The 16955-nt window shown below is 51.6% G+C and overlaps 1 long non-coding RNA gene across 1 annotated transcript; it reads right to left on the minus strand.

Annotated features, from left to right (window-relative positions):
* Window positions 1–9002, minus strand: LOC139078885 (uncharacterized). Its single transcript, XR_011532059.1, has 3 exons — window positions 8848–9002; window positions 8605–8737; window positions 1–270 (listed from the first exon to the last, which is right to left on the minus strand). It is a non-coding gene; the product is annotated as an uncharacterized lncRNA (long non-coding RNA).
* Window positions 9003–16955: the final 7953 nt, after the last annotated feature.

Consider the following 16955-nt stretch of genomic DNA (forward strand, 5'->3'; position numbering starts at 1 on the left):
TCATTAGTTATTTACTGAGTATGTACTTTTTACTGTGTTCTGCTAGATGCTGTGGGAGATTCAGAGATGTGAATGGTGGGGTTTAAGATCTTTGTGTAGGCCACTAACACTCAGAGCAAACTGAGGCAGGAAGGGTTCCAAGCCAGTGTGAGAGGTCCTGTCTCACATTACTTCTCAATCAAAGCCCAGAGGTCAGCATCCTCTTACACCATTGCTCTGTGATTTATTTCTTCCTGAGAGGCTGGATTGAAAGGTTTCCAGGGCTTTGATCTGTAGGGGTGGGGCATAAAAGTGAAACTGTATTAATCCAAAGAGAAACACGGAGGAAGTGGGGTCGTGTCTGCAAGGGCGAAGGCTGAGTGAGGATAGAGCCCACCCTGTAGGGTATGCTGGGATGGGGACAGGACTGAGAACCAGAGGAAAACACGGTGGAAATGAACGGGCCCCTGTAGGAGGAGGTAATGAGGTGAATCAGAAAAATCTGTCACTGAGATCCAAGAAGAGACCAGGAGGTTTAATCTCTCTTGGTCTTTTTAAAAGATGAGACGTGTCAGTTAGAGGGCCTGGATTTATGAAGACAGATCTGTTTTGTTGACTCCTACCAGGAGCCTGGGGATGGAGCAGGTGGGGGCTTGCCATGGCTGCTGTGAAAGGCGGTGATATCCTAGCACTTGGGCAGCCTGCAATCAGCTCTGGGGCCCATCTTTCTTTTCCCGTCTTTGGCAATAGGAGTCTTGCTAAGCCCAAAAGGTCCTTCCCTGGCCAGTGCTTAGCACCATCCTCCCCTCCCCCGTCCCTGCCCCCATCAGCAGCCTCCTTAGGAAGAGTCCTGGCATCTGTAGGACCTGTAAGCCAAGGAGACCGGCAGGATGTGGGTTCTCTCCAAGGATTCTGATTTGCTTATCTGTTCAAGGGAGCAACCCAGGAGTTGGTTTAGAGTCCTTGGCATCCTGGAGGACGGCAACCTCTGCTTTGTTGGTTTATGTCTGTGTTTGCCCTGGAATAGCCTCCCTCTCTCACAGCCATGGACATTCGAAGAATCCTATGCCCAGAATGTCCTTCAGGGGATCATGTCTTGTAGCTCCAGAGAACCTGGGTGTGTGATTTGAAGCCCTACGGGGGTAGAAGGCACTCACATGCCCCTAACCACGACTCCTACTGGCCTGCAGCTTCTGTGGGGACATTGGTGGAGCTTCAGGCATAATCTTCAGGACTCACTGAAATGCAAATGTTGCCTCTGTGGGGATGATGCAGCCATGGATCACCATCTGCTGTAAGGAACAGACCAGCAGGCACAGAAAAGGGCCTCCCAGCACAGACCAAGAGACTGAAGGAATGGGATCCAGGGCCAGGGAATTTTGCTGGGGTAGAGACAGGTCAAGGGAGAAAAAAACCCAAACACCGGGGCTAGGGTTAGGAGCCATTTTTGCTGTCTTCATTCCATCCCTGTGAGCTGACCCCGGGCCCTGGCTGAGGGTCAAGGTGCTCAATTGCCTCTGAACTCTAGGGCCTGTGCCCCCGTGACTGTGGTCTGGGTCATCTCAGAACCTCTCTGGGGTTGGAGGGTGCTGGAATGAGACTTCATTCTACTCTGAATTTGAGCACAGGAAGGCTGTTGCTGGGAGTTTTGCTCTTGTTTGCATTCAGATCATTGCAGGCTTCTTTGCTTTGAAGAATGAACGGAAGCCAGGGGCTCAGTTTGACAAGGGATCTGCAGGGGAATTGCAGAATGTGCTTGTGGGTTGCAGGAAGCCTCTCCTGCCCAGATGATGGATGTGATGGGTCTCTGCGAGCGAGGTAGCCAGATGTTGACTGCTTTTCTGGTTTGAGCTCTCGGTGGTGGGGGTTCAGCTGGAAAGCCCTGGCCAGCATTTCATGCAAATGAAAGGAGGGCCAGAGGCAGCTCGCTTGAACTCAGGGTCCTCAATGTCACAGACTTCTGGAGGCAGCCCTTGGTATTCTGCCTGCAAAGGGCAAGGCCGAGGAGGGGAGGGGCTGAGTTGGAAGCTGAAAGAGATGGGGTAGACGATGGATTCTTCAGTCTCAGAGAGATTGACCTTGAGGCTGATGCACTGGGCAGAGTGACCAAGAGTGAGCCCTCTGCCCACTGTGCCTCATCAAGTGTTGAGATCTGAGTTGTTGACATGTAGCCCGGGCAACTCAGATCCAGCCATTCTCAGATATTCCAAGGCCAGTGGGGCCTATCTCTGTGTTGACTAGTTGGCTCTACCTCCGTTCTTGACTGAGATGTTCAAGAGCTAATTGGGCTTAGAGGACTAAAAGAGACTCGCCTTTGCTTTCAGAATTAAATCCAAATGCTTCAGTATTAGGTACTCAAGTCTTTGTGGTCCATCCCCTGCCTATCTTTTCTGCCTCATCTTTTGATACCATCCTGCATATATATCACCCTCTAGTCTCACTAAATTATTTGTAACTTTCCAGAGCATGGCATACTCTTATTCCTCTCTTGTCTTCGCTCAGGCTATTCCCTCTCCCTGGAGCACACCGTTCCCTTCCCCCACTCCAGAGATGCCTGGTCTTCAAAAGAGCTTGTGTCTCATCTTTTCCAGAGAGCCTTTCCTGGTGCCTGCCCCCACCCCCCAACCCCAGTCTGGAGTAAGATGCCCCTTCTCTGTGCTCCAGAGGAGGCTGTGCATTCCCTAACCACAGCAGTTACCACATTAGATTGTGGTACTTTGTTCCCGTGTCTCTCTGTTCTGGAGTTTCCCAGTGCTTGGCACTGTGCCTGAAATACAATCAGCACTTGTTTATTTGTTCAGCTGCTAATTGTTTGTGTTCCCCATACCACCACCACCACCAGAATTTAAGCTCCATTAGAGAGCAAGGATCTTGCCTCCCTTGTTCACTGCTAAACCCGTGTCTACCTCATAGTGGGCCTGCCATAAATATTGAATGAATAAATGTTGAATGAATGGATGGAAGTCATGGACTGTGATTCACGTTTGTTTCTTCCCCTGAGCACCCTAGTGATGGTATGTAAGTTACTCACCATATCTAGGACAGTGTGGTGGGACCTGTGTCCAGAGCACTGCCCTTAGACACCACTTCAAGTCTCCACCGCCTGGAATCTTATTCCAGCCTCTGCCGCTGTGGCCAGTTCTATGCAGGATTCCCAGCCTTTTGCATGTGCAACTCAGAAATACAGAAGAGTTAATACCCTATAGGGCAACTCTTGACCAGTGGGGAACCAGAGCCAGTGGATAAATGCTTTCCCCCTTTCTTGCCAGTGGATGATCCTGAAATACATTTCTAAGTGTCCTTAGATGGTCCCATGGGATTGGTCAACCAGTTGACCCTTATGGACATCTTCATAGCGCACCACCATATTGGCTCTCTCTCCTGTCCTCTTTCTGCCTCCTTGGGTCACATTCCCAAAGACACTATTCACATATAAGCCTTTGTCTCAGGCTCTGCTTTTGGGGGGAACCCAGGTGAAGACAACCAAGTTCCACTCCTGGCTCTGCTGCTTACTAGCTCTGCCTTTGGGTCAAACCATTTAGCTTCTCTGCTTCTGTTGCCTCAGCTGAAAAATGGATGTCATAATGCCACACAAGGTTTGTAAGATTTGATGATATAATATATGTGAGCCTGTCTGCTTCAGTTCCTGCATGTATTAGGCACTAACTAAAGATTTCTTTCTTTTCCTCCTGCCTGATTTTGTGAAAGAGCAGGTCCAGAAAGTCTGCTTGGCCTCCTGGCTGGTGAGGCCTTGTGCAGAAATGTGGCTCAGCGTGATCTCCACTCTGGTAGGAAGGCCAGACCAGGAGCAAAGGGTGACTAGGCCAGATGACTCAGGCATTTGGCAACTGGAGCATTCTTCTTTGGAGCATTCTGTAAACATTGGTCAATGAAGTCTTGCAACATGCCTGACAGGTGGGAGGCAGGAAGAGGCGAGGGTGTGGAGGCTGAGAGGAGGCTGAACATGTTGCTCACAGGGGCCAGGGTGGCATGTCTGAGATGCTCCTCTGGCACGAGTATGAGGCCACATGTTCAGGGGCCTCTTCACGACCTGTAGGGTAGGGCACTGCCTTCTCAAGTTCTCTTTCTCTCCTCCACTTGCTTTCCTATCTACCCGGTGCCCTCTCCCAGATGGCATCCTTTTGCTGCAGAGAAGACTCCCAGAACTTTTCATGCTTCCTCCCCACCCCCCGACCCATGCTTCCCCTCCAAAATAGCTCAAGTCCCAAAGCAATGAAAGCAAATTTCTGGCCCTACTCTAGGTGATGGGAGAGGATTTGGGAACAGGAGATCTGCCTGGCTCGCCCTTAAATTGTACATTATAAGCCACCTCAGCGTACAGGTAAGGCAGTTTCTGGGCACGTTAAGTCCACTGGCTACCGCGAAGCTCTTTGGGAACTGGCTCAGGAGGGCTGGGCCAGCTTTTTGGCATTTAGTTACTACCTCTTTGAGCTGTAAGGCCTCTGCTTCTCACCCTCCCTGGCAGTCTTGTGCTCCGAGCACTGATGTGCGCTGATTTGCACAGGGATTGTCTTTCTCTCTCTTCCTGGGCTTTCTGACACCAAGGGACCTGGGGGAAGGGAGGTTGGGGCCAGGGAGAATGTCTGGATGCCACCCCCCCCCCCCAACAGAGGTAGCCCCTTCTCCTAGAGCCACCCCCGTCCAACTTCCGAGAGACTATATTCCTGCCCTCTCGGAAATCTGGCAGACATCTGGCCCTGCCTGGGCCCTCTGAAAGAGCCCAGGACGGGAGAGGGGCAGTTGCCAGCAGAAGACAGGCAATGGCTAGGGCTGTGCCCCCTGTCCTGGTGCCTCCCTCTTCAGCAACCCATCTGGGCCCCACCTGGCCAGCGAATCAACTCTCTGAGCCTCTTACTGAGCCTTGTAGTCAGGTGCACTTAGAGACCTGTGGCTCAGCAGTGCAGTCTGCCAATCCTGCAACCTTCTCTCCCGACTCTCCCCTCGCCCTGGCACTCCCACCCCCACTGCCTGTGAGGCACCTGCCAGCCAATTTCAGGGAACTTTCTCTGGAGGGAAGCCACTGAGGGTGGAGGGGAGAGGGAGAGTGAAAACAGCAAGTGAACTGTCAAGTTGGGAGTTGCCAGGGACTTTCATCTCTAGGCTCCCAATTCCAAAATTGCTACACTCTTCTGGGGAACAGCATCTAAATAGGCACATGTGCATGCACCACCTGCACAATGTAGGTGGCTTGTCCTCAAACTCCTTCCTGGCCCCAACCCTGACCCTCCCCATACTGCAGACTCGTGTAGTTGACCACAGATTCCCTGAGTCGTGTCCTTTATCACAGTGGTTCTCAAAGTGGGGTTTCTGGACCAGCGGCATCAGCATCCCTTGGGAACGTGAAGTGAAATTACAGGCTTACCCCAGACCTCCTGAATCAGAAACTCTTGGGATGGGCCTCAGTGATCTATGCTTATCAAGCCCTCCAAGTGATTTGATGCTCTCAGAAGTTTGACAACCACTGCCTTATCACAAGATCTGCGAGGATCTGAGCAGAGAAACCCTTGTCCAGAGCAGGGAGGCCAAGGCAAGAGCAGGAACTGCTCTAACAAGCCAAGCTTCCTCGTGGACACCCTACAGCTTGCAGAAGGTGCTGGAGGCCCCCCTCGCTGACAATAACACCAGAGGCATCCAGGAAATCTGAGCGAGCATTCTCACTGACATTTCTCTCACAGGAGTGGGAATCAATGGAGGAGGAGAAGAGCTCTTCTCCCAAAGGCACGGAGAAGCTGAGAGACAGGGACAGTGAATAGGGAAAGGGAAAAATGGCTTCTCCTCAAGGAGGAAGTTCCAGGGACCAGTGACTTGCATGAGGAGGTAGGTTAGCTGAGAAGTAAAATGCTGTGGTGGTTCTGGATGTGCGTCCAGGCCTGTTCTCTGGAAGGGGCAGTTGTGACAGTATCATTTGGTTAGTTTGGTTAGTTGGGTGACAATGCCTAACTTATGGAGTCATGGAGTACAGTGGAAGGAGCACTGGATAAAGAGTCAGGACACGTGAACTTCTCTTCTCACTTTTGATGCATCTTTGTTGTGACTTAGGGCAACTCTTTCTGGCCTCAGTTTCCCAACCTATACAACGAGAGTAATATTACCAACTTCATTTAGCTGAAAACAGTGCGTCAAGGATAGGATAAGATCCTTGTAAAATTTTTTGGAAAAAGTTCAGTGTTTGGTACCTAACCCTACAATGCTAGGTTAAAAAAAGAAACAAATCTATGTTTCTGTGATCTGAACCCAAAGTGCAAGCACAATCAAGAGGCAGGTCGCTGTGTTGGAAAGAAATATTGAGTAGAAGTCAGGAAGTTTGCGCTCTGATCTCAATATTACCACTAACAAGTAGTGTGATAGTGTGTCAGCAACTTTCCCTCTCTGGGCCTCAGTTTCCTCATCTGCAAAATGGGAACATAAGATTAGATTAGATCTAACGTCACGCCAAACTTTCCTAGTCTAAGATTCCATCACTTTGGTTAGTTGGACCTCATGGTCTTGATTCCCACGGAGGCTCTGTGTTGTTCTCGCCTTTGCCTCACGGAGGGAGAGAAACCACAGAAAAGAGGTGGGACACATCAGGATATTGTTGCTACAGCCAGGATTCAGGTCCCAGGGCACGGAGGACGTAGACCGAAGGCAGAGCAGAAGGCTTTCTGGAAGGGTAAAATGTCATTCTCAGAGAGACCATTTGCTGAAAATCTGGGTGTTTTTTTCACCCATAAAGCTTAGCTCAGCAGCTCGTAAACAAGGGAGTTCCCAAGGGAGAGAAGCAAGTGGGCTGGCTTTATAGACTTCTGTTCTCCTTCCTGGTTGGCTTCTTGGCATTGGATGGAATTCCCTTTTACTCATCTCTGCCACAGTTGACAAAGCTGGAGACATGGAGACCAGGAGGGGTGGGGGTTTGGGGGGGTGGAGGATGGGGCATTCTCAGCTCCACACCTATTCCTCATCCTTAGCCTGGCCTTGGGTGGGCCACTCAGAAAGGAGGGCAGAGAGCAGACCACTGGATTCAGGAAGGAAAAAGAGAGCTCACATCCCCTTAAGGCCAGCACCTCCTGCATCCCAAACATCACCTCTGGTTCTCTTGGCCCTGGACGCTCCCTGTCCCCGCCGCTCCCCCACCCCAGGCCAAGGGTGTGTGCACTGAACTTCACTCACATCCTTCCTCCTGCTTCTTTGGGGGCCACTCACAGCTTTGGGGAGCAGCCGAAGTGGCAGAACCGGTGTCAGAGCAGCCTGGGGCACTCTGAGGCTGTACCTTCTACTCCTGGGAACAGCCTGAGGCTATTTCTACTCCCTTAGTCAGCATAGGGCGGGAAGGGTGAGGGCCTGGGAAAGGCCAGTGGTGTGCGCTTCTGTAGCAATTGCTCCTTGGTAAACACAGTAATAGCAGGCCTGGGATTATGGTTGTTACCCCTGATAATTATCAGCTGCAGCTCATTCTCCTCTAGGTGGGCCACACTGAGCTCATCGCAGCACAGGGGGTTGTGGAGTAAGCTCTGGATTTCCCAGATCCCGTCCTACAGTTGCTAGGCAACTGGAAGTCTGTGCTGGAAGAGGGGAATCTCCTTTAGGAAAATCTTCCTGTGTCTCCCAAACTCTGAAAGCTAAATTGATTGCTATCCAAGTGGAGAACGTGAATGGCTGATTGCTCACCTGGGAGGGTCAGAGGCTGGTCCGAATGCAAAGATAGGCTGGACTGGCCACTGAAGGAGGGGGTCCAGCCAGCCCAGGGGAATGTGAGGGAGGGAAGGCTGGTCTGGGTGCAACCCTTTTGCTGAAACACCATAATCGCTATAAAGGGCATGGGGCTGAGTTAACGTGCATTATGGCTATAGCTAGTTGGGATGAGAAGCAGCCCAGGGATGTCTGCCTTGTACTGCCAGAGAAGTCTGAAAGGTGACCCAGAAGAAGAGAAGATGTGAGGAGTGGAAGGTAGATTCATACTAGTTGGCTTATTATTTATTTATTTATTTATTTATTTATTTATTTGCTGAGGAAGATTAGCACTGAGCTAACATCTGTGCCAATCTTCCTCCACTTTATATGTGGGTTGCCACCACAGTGTGGCTGATAAGTGGTGTACGTCTGCCCCTGGGATCCGAGCCCGTGAACTGGGGCCGCCAAAGCAGAGTGCACCAAATTTAACAACTACACCATGGGGCTGGCTCTAGTTGGCTTATTTTTAGTGGCAAGTGTCCATGGATATGTTAGGGACAGACCCTAGAGTCTTTTGCTCCATCCAATGCTCCACAGACCAGTGTTTGAGACCATGGGAGAATTGTGAGCCCTTGGAGCTGCCTCAATTTCTTGCTAAAGGTGATATAATTCAGGGCTGGTGAATTGAACTTTATTAAAGAACCTAACACACTCAGGCATGGATTAGGAATCTACTCCCCAGACCCTCAGCATCATAGGCTGGGGTAGGTGCAGAGTTGGGAAGGAGGAGGAGGAAGCAGCAGGGCCTGTTGGCCCCAGACCCTGTTAACCTTGACCCAGAATGAATGACATTTTCCTGCTGAGTTTTGAGGAAGGCATCAACTCTGCTTACCTGGTAGAACACCCTGGCTCAGAAGCAGAAACCAAACACAGAGGAATTAAAATTCAACAAACCTCAGGGGCCAAGTTCCTGCCCTCAGCGAGCTCCCAGCCTAGCTGGGGAGATGTCCCATGCGAACTGCAACCAGAGGTCATTTTTCTTCTCGGGAACGAGCCTCCCACAGCAGCCAGAAGTTGAAGCTTTTTCCTCAAGTGGAGATAATAAAAACCTGTTCATCTTCCCAGAGCAAGACTTGCCTCAGGGCCTGCATGTCAGAAGCCAGGAGCTCAGTTTGCCTGAGTCAGGCTGGGGAGTACCTCCCAGTCTCTGGAATCCCGTTGGGCAGGGAGGCTGTGGGAGAGTGGGAAGAGGCGAGGCACAGCCCTGGCGTGGGAGCTGAGGAGGTGGACACGAAGAGCTCCCTTCTTACTGGCTGCTCTCCTGGCAACCCCAAGCACAGTCCTCTCCACCTAGCCAGAACTGCCCTGAGGAGACCACGATGAAAAGAACAAGCTGCCCACACGTTGGTGGTAATGGTATTTAGACAAAGAAACATCCATGGTCATGATCACCTTCAGGTTCAACGAGCATGCGTGGAGTTCCCACCACGTGCCAGCTATAGGGCTGGGTGCTTTCCCATGGCTATCTTATTTAGCGTACGTTCTCTCAACAATTCTGTGAAGTAGGTCTCAGTCTCATTTTACAGATGAGAAAACAGAACCTTGGTGGCCTGAGAGTCCACAGTGACTTTCCACCAGACTCGCGACCGAACTCTGTGCTGCTTCAAGTTCCACTGGACACTACATAGGTCCATTAAGTATTTCAAGCTCATTGTATGAAACCAGGTTCACTATTCTTGACTCCTCCTGGGTTCCCTGTCTAAGTAAATGGCCATTGGTCTGGCTGCCTGAAGTGTGGAACTTATCCTAGATGCCTCCCTTTCTCTCATCCCTAATTTCTACAGTTGTTTTTCTTACCACCCAGCATCGCTTGAATCCATTCCCTCTTTTCCATTCCTGGGCCACTGTGCTAATGCAGGCTCTAATAATTTATCAGCCTGGTCATCACAGTGGCCTCTGCCCAGACCCTTCCCCCGGTCTCTCGTCCAAACTTCTGCTGGAAAGCGTCTCTCCATGACCTTCAGGATAAAGGCAAATCCGCAATTGTGAATAAAAGGCCCTCTGGACTGGACCTTGATGACGTGTAGTGCCACCATCTCCTCTCCGGTCTTCACACACCTGTCCCGCAGGCACAGGACCTGTTTGTGCTTCTCCCGGCATGCCATATGCTACCCCGCCCCCATGCTTTGCTCAAGCTGGTCTTTCCTTCTGGAGTGCCCTTTGCCTCAGCCATCTCCACTCATATCCCCAACTCCCATTTGTCTTCCAACCTAACCCAGGCTTCCCCCATTAAAAAAAAATTGTCCATGTTATTTTATGTATTCTTAGAATCATTTGTATGGTTCAAAATTCGCAAAGCATAAAAGCTTGCCGAGTGAAAGGCCTCCCTGCCACTCCCACCTGCTTCCCATCCCTTCAGCAACCTATATGACTGGTTTCTGCAAAGCTTCCTGACCTCCTTTCAACAACTTTTGCCTTGACTCCATTTCACCCACTTTCTTCCCAGAATCACACTTTGGGGATTATCAGCATCTGGAACTTCTTTCTCTCTGAAACTTAAAGTGCCAGCATAGCATTCCCTGAGAAGTCCCCAGATGGCTCCCTCCTGGTGGGCAGCCAGTGTGCCTGCTCCACGCCCTCAGGCAGACCTCCAGTCATCTCATATTCCCCTGTCTGAGAGGCCCCTCATTTCCCTTCCCTCCTCCCTTCCTTCCCTGTCCAGCCAAGATGCCACTCAGGATGCATCACTCAGCTGCTCTTAGCTGGCGCCCTTCAGCTGGGTTCTCAGTGCTGCTCGGAGCACCTGGACAGGCTCCCCCCAGTTTTCATTGGCATTTCCAGATGCCCCAGGTGGATGTGGTTGCCCCTCCCTTGTGCTACCTGTCCCCAGAATGGAGCTTGGGTCTCTGCTGACCAGAAGTGAATTATCTGGTGGTTGACAACTGTAGTGGTTATTGGACAAATGAACGGCCTTAGAAAATAGTGTTTTAAGTGGGGGAGGCACTGCAACATCTCAAGTTTTTTTTTCTTTTTTCTTTTTGCTGAGGAAGATTCGTCCTGAGCTAATATCCACTGCCAATCTTCCTCTTTTTGTATGTGAGACACTGCCACAGCATGGCCACTGACATATGAGTGGTGTGCATCTGCACCTCGGAACTGAACCGGGGCCACTGAAATGGAGCACACTGAAGTTAACCACTAGGCAACAGGGCTGGCCCCAGAAAGAAATTGATAAAACTATATAGATGTACTGTAGAGTTCATTATTCAAAGGAACAGAGTTAGCATTTGTTGAAGCCTACTGTGGACTGTGCTGGGCCTTTGTGTATGTCATGTCATCTAATCAACAACGATGGCACTAGGGCACAGAGAGCCTTCATAGCACAAACACAGTCACTCAGCAGTTACCTGCCACACCTGGGGTTCAAATCCAGGAAATCCTCCACTCCTTCCACTGCCTCCTGTGACCTCTCCTGTTTGGAGGCAGGTTTTCCAGGGTGAGGATTATCTTTTGGCCATTTTGGGGCCTATCAGGACTGTTACAAGGAGGGGACAAGGATAGGGGACTAGGAATGAGAGCTTTACTGATGCCCTAGGCACTACAACTCAATCTTCTGATTTTTCTGGTGTATTTCCATTGCACCTTACTGCATGTCTCCTGAAGCATGATTCCTACAGTAGGGTTGTTACAAGGCGGCCTGCAGGCTGAGATCGCTGTGACTCAATATGCCAGCATCAGGCCCCTGGGGAGTGGGCCCCAGGGGGCCCATAGTCAGCATGGAGAGAAGTAGAAACAGAGCTATGCCCACAGGGGCTGCCCAGGAGCCCTGGACAAGAGGCCCTGCCTGTCCACCTCGGTCTCTTTGCTCTAGAGAGCGCCCAGTGCTAGCTGGTACTCGGTACAGATTGTTGCATGAATGAAGAAATGATGGAGTGAGTTCCAGAATACCACGTTTGTCAAGAAGGAGGAGAGGGGAGTGCTGTCCCTCTTTCCTGGGTGTCTGTCCCTAAGCTCAGAGGCATTTCCACCATAAGCCATCCCAGGTGCTCCCTCTACTCTGCTCTTCTCCCCATCTCCCTTCCTCACATCTCTTTCCTAGTCTCATTACCCCACCTGGGTGATTAGCATATTACTTTACTTTTGCCAGGCTTCAGGGCCTCCTCTAGAATGATTCATTCAACATTTGTCCACCAAACATTTAGGTGCTTCATCCCTGTGCTCAGCAAGTGCTCAGCAATAGGCTCTGCAGGGGGAGAAAGGAGGACAATATGCACCGGGAACTTCTGGAGCTCACAGCCAGTGGGAGCAGACAGGTCAACGGCAGGTACGGTGGAGTCTGACTGGAGCTAAGAGCAGTGAGGGACATCCAAGGAGACTTGGATGGATGGGGTTCAGGGAGGGCTTCTCGGAGGAGGTGACATCTGAACTGAACCCTGAGCATTTGCAGGAGTCTGAGAGTGAGAACCTCCTTAAATTTTGTGCTCTAAATGTCTACTTGGTTTCACTTTAGTCCTGGCCCTGAAGATAGGTTGGAGTTGGTAGGAAAGGGGAAGTTGGGGCAGTGCCACAGATCCTTCGTTCCCAGCTGTCAGGAGGGGCCCGAGTGCGGGGGAAAGCTGTGGGTGCCTGCACTTCGTCAGTCATGCCAGAGAGCCAGATCGCTGTTCCACCGCCAGCATTGCCAATGCTTTCGCTGGGGAGAGAAGGTAGTTTAAGCTGGTGTGGAATCGAGTGTCGTGGGCTCTGACGTCTGTCGTGGTACTTCTTAACTTTCCCACCAGAGCAATAAAATGACCAACATTTACCTGGTGCTCACCATTGCACTTTACACACGTGTGCTATGAGATAGGTACTATTACTATCGGCCCAACATTACAGATGGGGTAACTGAGGCACAGAGTGGTTGACTAACTTGTTCAGGGTTATATAGGCAGAGCCTGGATTCAGACTCAGGGAGTCTGGTGCCGGAGCCCGTGCACCTACCCGCTAGACCGCCCTTCCTAGTGATCCCTCTGAACAACGGGAGAGAGGCCATACCTGTTATAAAGACTACTACAGGTGTGAAACTTCTGAAAGAGTCTCCTTTTATCTTAAAAATTCACATACGTCTTGCATCTGCTACAAAAGAAATCCTGATATGTTTAATCAAAACAATGGCTCCCACCAAATAAGCAAGTGAAATTGATGCTCCAAAGAGATGTGCTGCATTTTCCTGAGGCACCCAGGATCCCCAGGGATCCAGTCTGTAGCAGGTAAGGTACGGCCAAGCCCGGGGTTCGGAGCAGGAAGAGCTTGGCCCTGGCTGGAAAATTGCTCTCCACCCTCCACCTCTCACCCTGTCTACGCCAGCCACTCTCTGAAGTCAGGGTGCACGTTAGGACTTCCCCACGTGACCTTCACCGTGAGGTCATCTGGAAACTGGCTACTCCCATTTTGTGGTCACTGGACTGCCTTGTTTGTGACTGCTGTTCTTCTCTTTCTCCTCCCCTTCTCTTCCTCCTCCTCTCCCTTCCCCCGCCCTCCTCCCCCTTCTCCTCCTCCGCCTCCTTCTCCTCCTCCCCCCTTCTCCTCCTCCCCCTTCTCCCCCTCCCCCTTCTCCTCCTCCCCTTCTCTTCCTCCTCCTCTTCTCTTCCTCCTCCTCTCCCTTCCCCCGCCCTCCTCCCCCCTTCTCCTCCTCTGCCTCCTTCTCATCCTCCCCTGCCTCCTTCTCCTCCTCCCCCCTTCTCCTCCTCCCCCTTCTCCCCCTCCCCCTTCTCCTCCTCCCCTTCTCTTCCTCCTCCTCTTCTCTTCCTCCTCCTCTCCCTTCCCCCCTCCTCCCCCTTCTCCTCCTCTGCCTCCTTCTCCTCCTCCTCTTCTCTTCCTCCTCCTCTCCCTTCCCCCCTCCTCCCCCTTCTCCTCCTCTGCCTCCTTCTCCTCCTCCTCTTCTCTTCCTCCTCCTCTCCCTTCCCCCCTCCTCCCCCTTCTCCTCCTCTGCCTCCTTCTCCTCCTCCTCTTCTCTTCCTCCTCCTCTCCCTTCCCCCCCTCCTCCCCCTTCTCCTCCTCTGCCTCCTTCTCCTCCTCCCCTTTTCTTCCTCCTCCTCTTGCTTCCCCCTTTCTCCTCCCCCCTTCTCCTCCTCCCCTTCTCTTCCTCCTCCTCTCCCTTCCCCCCTCCTCCCCCCTTCTCCTCCTCTGCCTCCTTCTCCTCCTCCTCTCTTCCTTCTCCTCTCCCTCTCCCTCCTCCTCTTCCTCATTCTCCGCCCCCTTCTCTCCCCCCTCCTCCCCCCTTCTCCTCCTGCTCTCCCTCCCCGCTCCTGCTCCTCCTCCTTCTTCTGTTTTCTTTTCTCCTGGAGGAGGCCTCCCTGATGGTCATGTGAGTCCACACACGTGAGGTCAAGCTCTGGGGAGCCTCTTCCATTTTAGCCCAAAACATTTAGTTCTCTCCATTCTTCCAGTTCCTCTATTTTCTAGAAGTTTCATGTTTGCTCATGGTGAGCCACTGTAGAAACCCCCTGGAGTGGCCTTAAAAAATCAGAGCAGCCAGGACAAACCCAACATTTCTATTCTCCTTTCTTTAGCCTCCCAATTTCCAAACTGTTCTCCCTCCTTGGCCAGGCAATTGCCTGTCTTCCTTATGTTCCAGGCCTGGTGAGCTTTCGTGCGTGGCTGACTGTGAAGCTCTGCAGGGCCATTTCTATGTCGTGGGAGAATCCGCCCCAGCTTCCCGCTCCTCTGATGGCCCGCCAGTCAGCCCATCGTCTCTGAGGGCTCCTTAGCGTTCATTTCTTTGCCCAGCAGATAATTATTGAGTACCTACTATTGGTCAGGTGCGTTCCAGGCATGAAGGATGCAGCCAGAAACATGACCAAATTATCGCATGGACCTTCCATTGCGGAGCAGGGGTTGGAGCAGGCCAAAAAACCAAAAACCAAACAGACAAAAAACCCCAAGAATTAAATAATAATATACTTTCAGATTGTTATGAGTACTATGAAGAAAATAAATTGGGATAGTATACAGAGTGAAAAGAGGAGAGGAGAAAAGTCAAGTCTTTGCACTCCCAGGCCAGGGAGACGTTTGAGGAGTGGAAAGGAGGCCAGCGTGGCTGGAAGGTAGTGGCTGATGGGAAGTGAGGAGCCAGATGGGGGGGCGGGGCAGGACCAGATCACCTGGGGCCTTCTATGCCCCAGGTTAGATTTCATTTTTCATGCAATGGGGAGTAACATGATCACTTCTTGAAAAGGACCACTCTGGCTCTTGTGGAAAACAGATTTTAGGGACCAAGAATGGGAATGAGGAGACCAAGTGGGAGGCTATGATAGTGACCCAGGGCAGGAGTGATGGTGGGTTCCCATGTTGGAGGCAGCAAAGAGGGAAAGAGGGGCTGGGCTGTGGTCGAGTGGTTAAGTTCGCGTGCTCCGCTTCGGTGGCCCGGGGTTTCACCAGTTCGGATCCTGGGCGTGGACATGGCACCACTTGTCAAGCCATGCTGAGGTGGTATCCCACATAGCAGAACTAGAAGGACCTACAACTAGAATATATAGCTATGTATTGGGGAGCTTTGGGGAGAAGGAAAAAAAAGGAAGATTGGCAAGAGATGTTAGCCCAGGGCCAATCTTTAAAAAAAGAAAAAAAGAGGGAAAGAAAGAAATAGATTCAAGATAGGCTGTAGAGATGGGGCTGGCCTGGTGGTATAATGGTTAAGTTCCTGTGCTCCACTTTGGTGGCCCAGGGTTTGTGGGTTCAGATCCCGGGCGTGGACATAGCACAGCTTATCAAGCTGTGCTGTGGCAGCGTCCCACGTATAAAATAGAGGAAGATTGCCACAGATGGTAGCTCAGTGACAATCTTCCTTACACACGCAGAAAAAAGACAGATTGTAGAGAGGCAGCCAACAGTGGTGTACAATGCTCTAATATGGGACTCTGGAGTCCTGGAATTGAATCCCAGGTCTACCAGCACCAGCTGTGGGAGCTTGTAAGTGTGGCTGAACTCCTGGTGTGCTCGTCTATAACAGGAGGAGAACGGCCCCGCCTCCCCACTGCTCTGGTCGGGGGAGGAGAAGGTGAATGAGCCCAGCAGGGTGCCTGCCCGGTAGGACCTCCACCCATGCTCTTGTGACCATGAATATTGGGTGAGTATATGGAGAGTTACCTCCATGTGTGAGGGATTTTCTGGAACCTACTTCTGCTCTATTCCAAGGATGAAAAGGCAAGATCCTCACCCAGGCTGCTGGGAGTAGGCCTACCCTCAAAGTCAGTCAAACGAACTCAGTGTTACCTGTGAAGGGTGCATTTAGGGGTCATCACCTTTCAAAATGGGGAAATGAGTTTTGGGCAGGGGCTAGAAGATGCCCTGGGCTGGTGGGAGAGAGGGGCCTGAGGGGCTGATGGTGGCTAGACAAGGCAGGAGAGCTTAGGCCGGGGGTGAGCCTGTCACTGTCCACAGGGGCAGCTGGTAAAGGCGTCTGTGTGTGGACATGTGGACATGTGTGGATGAGGGGAGGAAGGCTGGGGAACAGTGTGATGGACTGACAGGTTTCGAGAAACTCTCAGCAAGACTGGGTTTTGACCTTGTGTGGGTGGAGCAGGTCCGTGTTGAGTCCTTTCCGTGGAAGCTCTGAGAGCAGAAATCTCACCCCTGGAAATCACCTATCCCACGCTGGCTTGCCGTCAAGTCTGTCCTGCAGGCCTGTGGGAGCCAGCTGACCCGGGGCAGGGTGCACGGGCCTTTATAAAGGCATGAATCAAAGGTCGGTGAAGCAGGAGAGTGTTTGTGGGTACCGCCCCTCTCTCTTTAGCTTTCTGGAGTCTGGACTCTGGAACCTCAGGTTTCTGAAGGGAAGTGAAGGGGGCCTGACATCAACTGTTGACCTACAGTACGCCTGGCGCCATGCCAAGCACTATGCAATATCATGGCACGGTGGTGAAGTAAACATTATCATCTCCATTTTTTTTTATACTAGGAAACTGAGGCTCTGCAGGATAAAAGCCTCTTTTCCCAAAGTCATGTGACCAGGAGCCCCACAGTCGTGTGACCGGGATCTCCTGCTCCCACACCAGTGTCTCCTGGAGGGGCGGGGGGGACCTCAGAACCTCCAGAGGAGGGCTCTTGGGATCTGGATTTTTACGAAAGCCCCTCAGGCTCTTGCAATCGCCAGCTGGGTTTGAATCTTCTGCCCCACGCCCACCATGCGGCTTTTCCAAAGGCCGTCGTGGGGTATTTGGAGCAAAAAGAGAGAGTAGGCACCCAGCTTTGGAACATGACCTCAGCAGGACTTGCAGCATCTTAGCTGGAAAAGGAGCTTTAATCTTGCTAACTGGCTATCC

The sequence above is a fragment of the Equus przewalskii genome, chromosome 23, assembly GCF_037783145.1.
Source record: "Equus przewalskii isolate Varuska chromosome 23, EquPr2, whole genome shotgun sequence".
In the NCBI taxonomy this organism is placed as follows: domain Eukaryota; kingdom Metazoa; phylum Chordata; class Mammalia; order Perissodactyla; family Equidae; genus Equus; species Equus przewalskii.